Source organism: Pterocles gutturalis, unplaced genomic scaffold (genome assembly GCF_000699245.1).
Source record: "Pterocles gutturalis isolate BGI_N339 unplaced genomic scaffold, ASM69924v1 scaffold34535, whole genome shotgun sequence".
NCBI lineage: Eukaryota > Metazoa > Chordata > Aves > Pterocliformes > Pteroclidae > Pterocles > Pterocles gutturalis.
This window is the reverse complement of record NW_010144509.1, coordinates 56444-65084: the sequence shown is the minus strand read 5'-3', so window position 1 is coordinate 65084 and position 8641 is coordinate 56444.

Here is an 8641-nt window from a genome sequence, read left to right as displayed (position 1 = left end):
AATAAGCACGTGTGCAATGGGGACTTCTAAAATCTCAGCGTCCATAACCTGATGCTGATTTAACTTTCGACATCCGAGCAGCACTTCCTTGACAAGGTGTGGGCTTTGTGTTTTTTGTTTGTTCGTTTTTCTTTTTACAAAGCAACAGGTTGAATTTTTTTCAGGATCTTGCCTAAGGAACAGAGCAATTAACTTTTCCATGTCTTTCTACTCCTCTCTAGAATAACAGTACTGTTACATGTTAAATGTTTTTCCGTAGTGGAATTAATATTTCTTAAACACGGGAATGTGAAGGGGAGAGCTCAGTGGTTTGTGAAGGACCGTCCCTAAGTGAGAAGGTTCCTTTACCTCCTTGTGGTCTTAAGGCACATGACTATTTTATTCACCTGTATCATAGAACAAACACTCAGGGTAAGAGCGGTACAAAGCACAGCCTTAAAACTCACAGCAGCACATTCACATGCCATGCAGGGTTACCTTTTGCTCTTTGATATTTTTAAACATGTGCAAGCAGAAGGGTAACTTCTAGACAAAGCCCAGTGCTGGGAAAGGTCCAGTTCTGGGAGAAGCCACCTTGCTTCCCTTCTGGGAAGAAGTGGGAGTGAGAACTAGAGGCACATTGGCTTTTTCCAAAAAAGGGATGGCTGGTCCGACTTTTTTTTTTTTTTTTTTTCTTTCTCTCTATACATGTGGCAGTGACAAGCTGCTCATGAACAATCCACTTAACTGGGGTAGTTTTCACCAGTCAAGCTAAGCTGCGAGCAGGGGAGAGAGATAGGCAGCTTGTGTCTGTGGCCATTCAACCAACACAGAGCATCAGCTGAAAAGCAGACAGGGAAGGAAGTGAGGAGAGCGATGCCTGAACGCAAGCTCCTGGCACAGGCTCATTGGAGCGGACCAGGACATGAATTAGTATCACATAGGGGCCTGTCGCATCACTTCCAAGCTATGTGGTTCCTGGATGACTTTGTTAACAAAATGCAAAGAAACTTGGTTATTTTCCCACTGAACAGGAGCTCTGAGTTTGCTCACTCAGCTTCCAGTACTCGCTGCTTTTCTGGCAGGGGTGGGGGGGTGTGTGAGTGTGTGTTAAAGAGGTTTCTCAGTAAGAGATTTTCAAAATAATAATAAGCAAGAGCACGCACTGACTAGTTTTCAGCCTTGCAAGTTTTGCATAGGTTGTGTCACTGGCTACAAGATGTGCTTGCCCTTTTAGAAGGTAGAGAGAAAGAATTAGGCTCACTGTGAGTTGAAAATCAAATTTAAAGCCTTTTGCTCTTGGGGGACTCACAAACCCTGGTGGCTCCACTTTGGATTTGCAACAGTGTAAACTAGAGTTTAATTTCCTCCCTGTAGCTGAGTTGCCAACATCCTCCTTTCCCTCCCTGTCCTGCAGACAATTTGAGTTTTACCAGAGCAAGGCAGGAGGGCAGTCTGTGCACAGAGGAGCTCAGCGGCCAGAGGAGGAACAGCGGGATGGGCTTTGCCAACCATTCGTGAGAGGACTGGGAGAAGAGCTGCAGTGGGAGCCAAGTGGATGCAATAAACCAGATCATATTATATATCTCAGCCTAATGTCAGGAATGGCTTAGCTAGGGCTGGGCAGCCAGCTCACTTTGAGCCCCATTACCATCCTTCCCTGCATATCCCAAATCAGAGCAGAAACTGCATATTTTCCTGGCCACAGCTGCTCAGCAGCTTTACTTCTGCTCCTCAGTACAAATGCTGCTCTTGCCCTCACCTGTGCCTGGGTGGGCTGTGGGGCTGGGGCTGGGGTTTGCTCGATCCCGCTCCTGTTCTGCAAAGCTGGTGGTCTATCTGCTGCTTCAGGCAGGTATTTCAAGGGGAAAGAAAGCAGCGGATACCAGGTAGTCCTGTCCTGAAGCTGGTTTTACCCCCATTTGGCAAGTTAGAGACAGCTGCCATGCCAAAACCTGGTTGAGCATCTTCCTACGGGTGAGCACTGCTTGTTTGCTCCCCAGAGCACCTTGTGCTCTTGTTTTATGGCAAGCGAGCAGCAGTTTTATCTCAGCTTTCATAGAATCATAGAACGGTTTGGTTTGGAAGGGACCTTTAAAGGTCATCTAGTCCAACCCCCCTGCCATGAGCAGGGATACCTTCAACTAGATCATGTTGCTCAGAACCCTGTCCAACCTGACCTTGAATGTTGCCAGGGATGGGGCATCTACCACCTCTCTGCACAACCCGTTCCAGAGTTTCACCACCCCCATTGTAAAAACTTTTTCCTTATATCTGGTCTGATTCTGTCATCTTTCAGTTTAAAACCATTACCCCTTGTTCTATCTCTACAGGCTTGCATCCAGGGGATTTGGATTCAATCCCCTGAGTTTTGACTCTCCACCTCTAGCTTTTAAATATCTTTGCTGCTGGGTCTGGTGCTGTTGGGAAGAAAGAGAACCCCCCTCTCCAACCAGCTCCAAGTTAATTAGGAAGCAGCAGTGAGGTTCCAGGAACTGGCTGTCTCCCAGCCATGATCAAAACGCTGATCCCAGTATGTGCTGCCCCACTCCCTGGAAGGTGCAGAGAAGAGCAGGTTCCTTGGTGCTCTTGAATTATTTTTTGGCAGCCACAAGCACAGATCTTGCCTTGGTCTTTGCATCCAAGCTCTGCACCCAATGACCTCGATAAGAAGTGAGTCTTCTAAGCGTGACGCAAGAACTAACTGTGGGGTTTTTTCTAAAGTTGTCTTTTTCTGCTGTGATGTTATGTTACAAGGGTATCCTGTAATTTTTACCCCCCAACCAGCACAAGAGAAATGAGGGATTGACAAAGAAGTATGTGAGCATCATTCTTATTTTCAATGGGAGAAACAAATTGAAGCTGACAGTTCCCTGGAACCAGCGCAACACATGAAGTGGTCACAATTATGCATTTTATCTTCCAGCCCTTTTAAAGCATCAGAAGCTCTCTGGTCTCTGGTGCCTCCAGTAAGCTGACTTTGGCTGGCAGAGCCAGCTGTGTCATTACTGCTGTCCCACTGCTCACAGCCTGCTCTCTCTCCCAGCCCTCAAGCAGCCCAATTAGCTGCAGCAGCTACAGCTTCCCAGGTCCCGCAGCCTGCTGGTATCCCTTCAGTGACACCAGATCTGGTTCATGTAATCCATTCTGCAAGAAAGCTGCTTTTTCTTTTTAATTCAAAAAAACTATTTGCCTGCAACACTCAGAGATTTGTCAGACCTGATTTTATCCCAAAAACATCAGCAACAGGAAAACTTCAAGCCATCCATCAACTCCAAAAAGCTCATGGAGTTGCAGCAGAGAAAATCTTTCTAGTCATCATTGAGGTTCTGGTTTTTGCTTGTGCCTTCATGGCTACAAAAGACTGGGTTAGACTGGCCCTATTTATTAATATTTAAACCCTTCTAGTAGAGCTGACCAAAGGAAGGAACTCATTTACAGTGAAATCTGTTGCAGATGATAGACAGGCAAATAAGCACCTGCAAATTGCTGTGGGAGGTTTGTGTTTCAACAGATGGGGCAAGGTTGAGCACCGCAGCTTCCCTTCTCTTTCCCCTAATTATCATCTCACTGTCTGAGCACCCAAAACAGCTTGATTTGTCCCTCAATGAGGTGTCTTTCTTCTTTTTCAAATTTATCTTGCATCTGCTAGAAGACTGAGGCAAAGCAGAGGGGAAAAAAATGGTTTGTAGTGAATATACCCCTTGAAGATGCCTCAGAAGCCTTGGGGAGCGGGGCTTATGCTTGGGGCTGAGATGCTGGCACTGGTCTGTGGTACTGCCTCAGGCAGGCAGGTGGGACAGCCGATGTAGCTCACTGTTCAAAGCCCGATGGGCGTTTTCTAATCGTACGAGTGTCTTTTCCACAATTAAGCAACTTAACATCCTCTGTTGGTATTTAACAAGGTGTACGGTACAGCTTTGTGCTATAACAGCCCCACAAGTACTCTTGGGCCAGGGAGCCTCCCCTCGTGTGGAGACACCTTTTTCTCTGTTCATCCCTGCAAGCATCACTGGATTGTGGTAGTAACAGCTATCCCTGTGCACTTTCCCAACCACACAGGCATGTCTGTGGGTGATGATGCTGTTAAAAAAAATGCCACTGCTCAATTAAGTGTATAATGTGTCAAGTCCTGCATGACTGACTGCCCTTTCCTTGTCTCGTTCAGGAAATCCGCAAAATACCGTTTTATTAGTTCAAAGAAGGACTTGGGTTTTCACAGAGATGATTGTGAGATAGTTGGCTCTGAGGTCCTATTTGAACCATGAGACTTTTTCCTGATTCAGTGCAACACTCGCAGGCCACATCTACTTAGATATACACAAAATCTTATTAATAAGAATAGGCATCCGCTAAAGTAAACGGAGATGAATGTTTAGTTTATTAGATGTTCACATTAATAAAACCAAGAGCTGGAAATACTCACTAAGTCATCTGTGCTGCACAAAACCAAACCAAAGCCATATTAAAAATGCTAAGACTTCAGCTGAGGCTGGAGAATAATCAGCTTAAAATCCTGCCTGCATATGCCAAGGTTTTGCTTTCTTTGAAACCAGAGGGAGACATTGCAATCATCTCCCCAAATGGCAGCTGGAGCACAAAGCTGTGTTTCCATGCACGCATGTGCTGGACTGGAAGGGCTCACAATATATTTTATTTCCATGCCCTACACTGAAAGCAGAAGCTCCCTGAAGGTTAGATAGCTTTTAATCTGCAGTTATCCAACAAGGGGTTGCTTTTTCCCTATTCTTTCCTGGCTCTACCCTTAAAAAGAAAAATAGTCCTCCTTCTCCCTGGTAGACAACAAGGCATGGGTGGGTCCAGCATAACAGCACCAATGTGAGCATTAACCGAACACTGTATGCCTGCTTTCTCCACTTTATTTCTTGTGGGCATGTCATGCTGCCACCAGGTGAGGAAGACAATTGCTTCCATTGGCAAAAGGACAAAATAGTTTTCCATCATCATATAAAACCATTATATCCTCCTTTATCTATACCCAGAATGACGGTCCATTACTATGGTGTGAATTGGAAAATGCAGAAATCTCAACAGAGAAGGAAAGGAGAAAAGAGTGGGAGGGTAGTGGAACACAAACTGCGAGGTCATTCCTATAAGCTGTTCATTAGCCTGCGATGGTCCGGTGGGTTTTCCCTTTAAATGATGGACTGTGGAAGAGCACGGCTGTGCAGAGATGCAGGCTGCCTTAATTTGTGCAGTGAAAAGTTATGCAAGATAATTACCTTGTAGTTCAGCAACAATAAATTCTGTCAGATCTGTTCAACCCATGCTCAGTTTATCCGTAATGTCTCTGTGTCCACAAGACTCAAATGGTAACTAATCCTATAGCATGGCTGAGCGTATGACGTTTTAAAGTCAAGATTTATTTTTTTAATGTTCACTACAGATTAAGTTTACCAATTTAACCTGGCTAGATCTACTTGCCATATATTTAGGGGTTTCATCAGGTTTGCATTGGCTGTATCTGTGGCAGTAAACTACGGGCATTTGGGTTTGTTCTCAGGCACTAATGGCAACCGGCACAGACTAGCCTGTATCCATGGTGTTAAACTCCCCTGTCCTCCAAAAGAGGGAGGTACATGAAGACTGCTTTGGGAGTGGTCGTTGGCCCATGCCACTTCCTGAACCCTGCCCAGTAGATGTGTGGGGGACCACTAACTAGCCCAAGCCAAATCTGTGCCAGTGATTGCTCAAACAGTGTAACCTCCTTTCCACTGAGGAGCAGAAAGCCCTTGCAAATTCAAGAGGGAACAGCTTTTCTATACTGAGAAACTTAGAATCATAGAATAGTTTGTGTTGGAAGGGACCTTTAAAGGTCAGCTAGTCCAACCCCTCTGTCATGGGCAGGAACTTCTTCAACTTGATCATGTTGCTCAGAACCCCGTCCAACCTGACCTTGAATGTTTCCAGGGATGGGGCATCTACCACCTCTCTGGGCAACCTGTTCCAGTGTTTCACCACTCTCATAATAAAAAATTTCTTCCTTATATCTATTCTAAATCTACCCTCTTCTAGTTTAAAACCATTACCCCTTGTCCTATTGCAACAGGCCCTGCTAAAAAGTTTGACCCCATCTTTCTTATAAGCCCCCTTTAAGTACTGGAAGGCTGCTCTAAGGTCTCCCCGGAGCCTTCTCTTCTCAAGGCTGAACAACCCCAACTCTGTCCTCATATGGGAGGTGCTCCAGCCCTCTATTCATTTTTTGCGGCCCTCCTCTGGACTCACTCCAACAGGTCCGTGTCTTTCCTGTGCTGAGGACACAGTACCCCAGGTGGGGTCTCATGAGACCAGAATAGAGAGGGAGAATCACCTCCCTCGACCTGCTGGCCACGCTGCTTTTGATGCAGCCCAGGACATGGTTGGCTTTCTGGGCTGCAAGCACACATTGCCGGCTCAACTCGATAGATACTGAAATGAAATGTGGTTTCAGAAAGTGGTGGCAAGGAGAGCAGTTCCCCTTAAAAATCTAGATATTTTTTTCAAACGGTTCCTGTAAGTATTTGAGTGTCTATAAAGCTGTCATGCTTTTTTTGCACTGGTGGGCTGCAACTGCTTGGTCTAAAACAGCAGTGTGGGACAAGGAGCTGGGATACCTGTGCCTTCTGGCAGTCTGCACATAGCAATCACCTTCCTGGTTTTGCTCAGCTGCCCTGGTGGTCATTGGATCTCTTCTCCAGTACCAGTGTCGTTAACACAAGCTTTTCCAACAGGGACTCTCTGCCTAGCACAGACTCCCCTTATCCCTTTATTCTGCATCAAATCTCTTTCAGCAGCTTTTTACATCTCCTTTAATGATCCTGGCTATAGAAGATGGTGGTTGTTTGGGGGAAGTTTAGGCTCTTTGGTGGTATTAGATGTGCACTGTTGTCTCCTACACCTTGAGAGCTTTGAAAGATTAAAATAATTTAGCCAGAAGAGTAATAACCTCTGCCATAACTTACAATAAAAGTTCTAGAAATCATATATGTAAGATCTTCTCTAGTGCAGGATTCAAATTTTGAATGTAAATGCACTGAAGCCAAGAGACAAGAGAGTTACATCAGAGCACATGGTCAGGCATGGACAGTGTTCAGCTACTTGATGTACTAGAAGAGAGCTTCAGACACATGCTATAGCCAAATATAAATGAAGTAACACAGGACTTTTATGGCAGTGCTCCTGAAATGGCCACACTTGTGAGGTGTCAAAAAGATTAAATAAATCTGTTGCTGCAATGCTTATGTCTGGACAAGAACGTCCAGCTTTAAAGATCTTTTGTCCTAAAACATGTATCGATGTACCTTCAACATTATTTTAGTGAGCAATATGCCATTAAGACACCCCTTGAAATAGAATGATCATATAAACATCCAGGGCATTTTAAGTCACCCTAATCCTACCTATTTAAAGAGGAGAAGCAAAGCTTTGTATCTCATTAGCAACTGAAAGGATTTGACAACAATGGTGTTTCACTTTCCATTCAGGGATGAAAAGCCTGTCTTATTTGTTTATTTTAGCTCACTCATGCTTATATTAGAGCTTACCTGGAGTGGATACTGAGTACAGCTAGTTTGTCTGTCTTGGCTGAAGCAAAACAATCTCTGGAGCAGCCCACTGGTTACCTAAGCCACTCTACATACGTTTACTTGATGCATTGACTTTCCTGCAGATGCAAAGTGGTAGTAGCCTTGGCTTGCTGTCCTTGCCCCTGCTGCTGCCATCTGCATTAAAAGAGGGTTGTGAACAGCAGAAATACTGGTGCAAAGTAATAAAAGAAAGCAGCACTCTTAAGGATGATTTTATGTTAAACACTGCTGGGTCATTGCTTTTCTCTCCTGCCAGTGAGAAGGTTTTTGTGTTCATTGCTTACACTGTCTGAGAAAGTGAAGCCATTCTGCTGCTTACTCTTGACATGCAAATTTAGGTCACCGCTCAGAGTCATCATGGACTTTGCCGAAAGGCTCCTACTGGAGTTGCATCGATTGACATCAGGGCTGTCTTACCCTACTTGTTCTCAGATCTTACTCATGGGCTTGTCCAAATCTTATTGTTGGTCAGTAAGGGACAAGGGAGACCACCAACACCACTCATGGCTTCCTAGGATGCACCTACTGCTAATGCTTGCAGAAGTGCAGAATACGTTGATCACTTTTTGTGATGTCTGCTGAGAAACTGAAATTCCACCCAACGTGTGTGGGCAACTGGGCAGTGCTCAGCGGCATATGCCAAAACAGGTAGAGAAGCAGGCAGGCTGCTGATAGACAGAATAATCCTCACAGCCCGTTTTGCATCCTCCTAGTGTTACTACTTCTACAAAATCACTTCTTGTCACTTATCTCCTAGTATAGGGATAGGTAACAGAGCAGCACAAAGCCTTCCACGTTCCCTACAGCGTAGCACTGCTGAAATGACAGTGTCATTCGTTATGTGCGCAGGTCACTTGTGATGAACTGCTGTTATGGATTTGGTGCACGGTGGGTTTAAAGCACGAGAAGGTCATTCTTAGTTGATTTTCAGAGATGCTTTTTCTTTAGGTTATTTGCTGACATTTGAACGGCAGGTGCAGCTTTGTCCTTAATTAAATCTTTAATTGACATAAAGAATAATCAACAATGAGTAGAATTGGAGTTGACTTCTAATCAAAGATAATTCTGCATAGCGG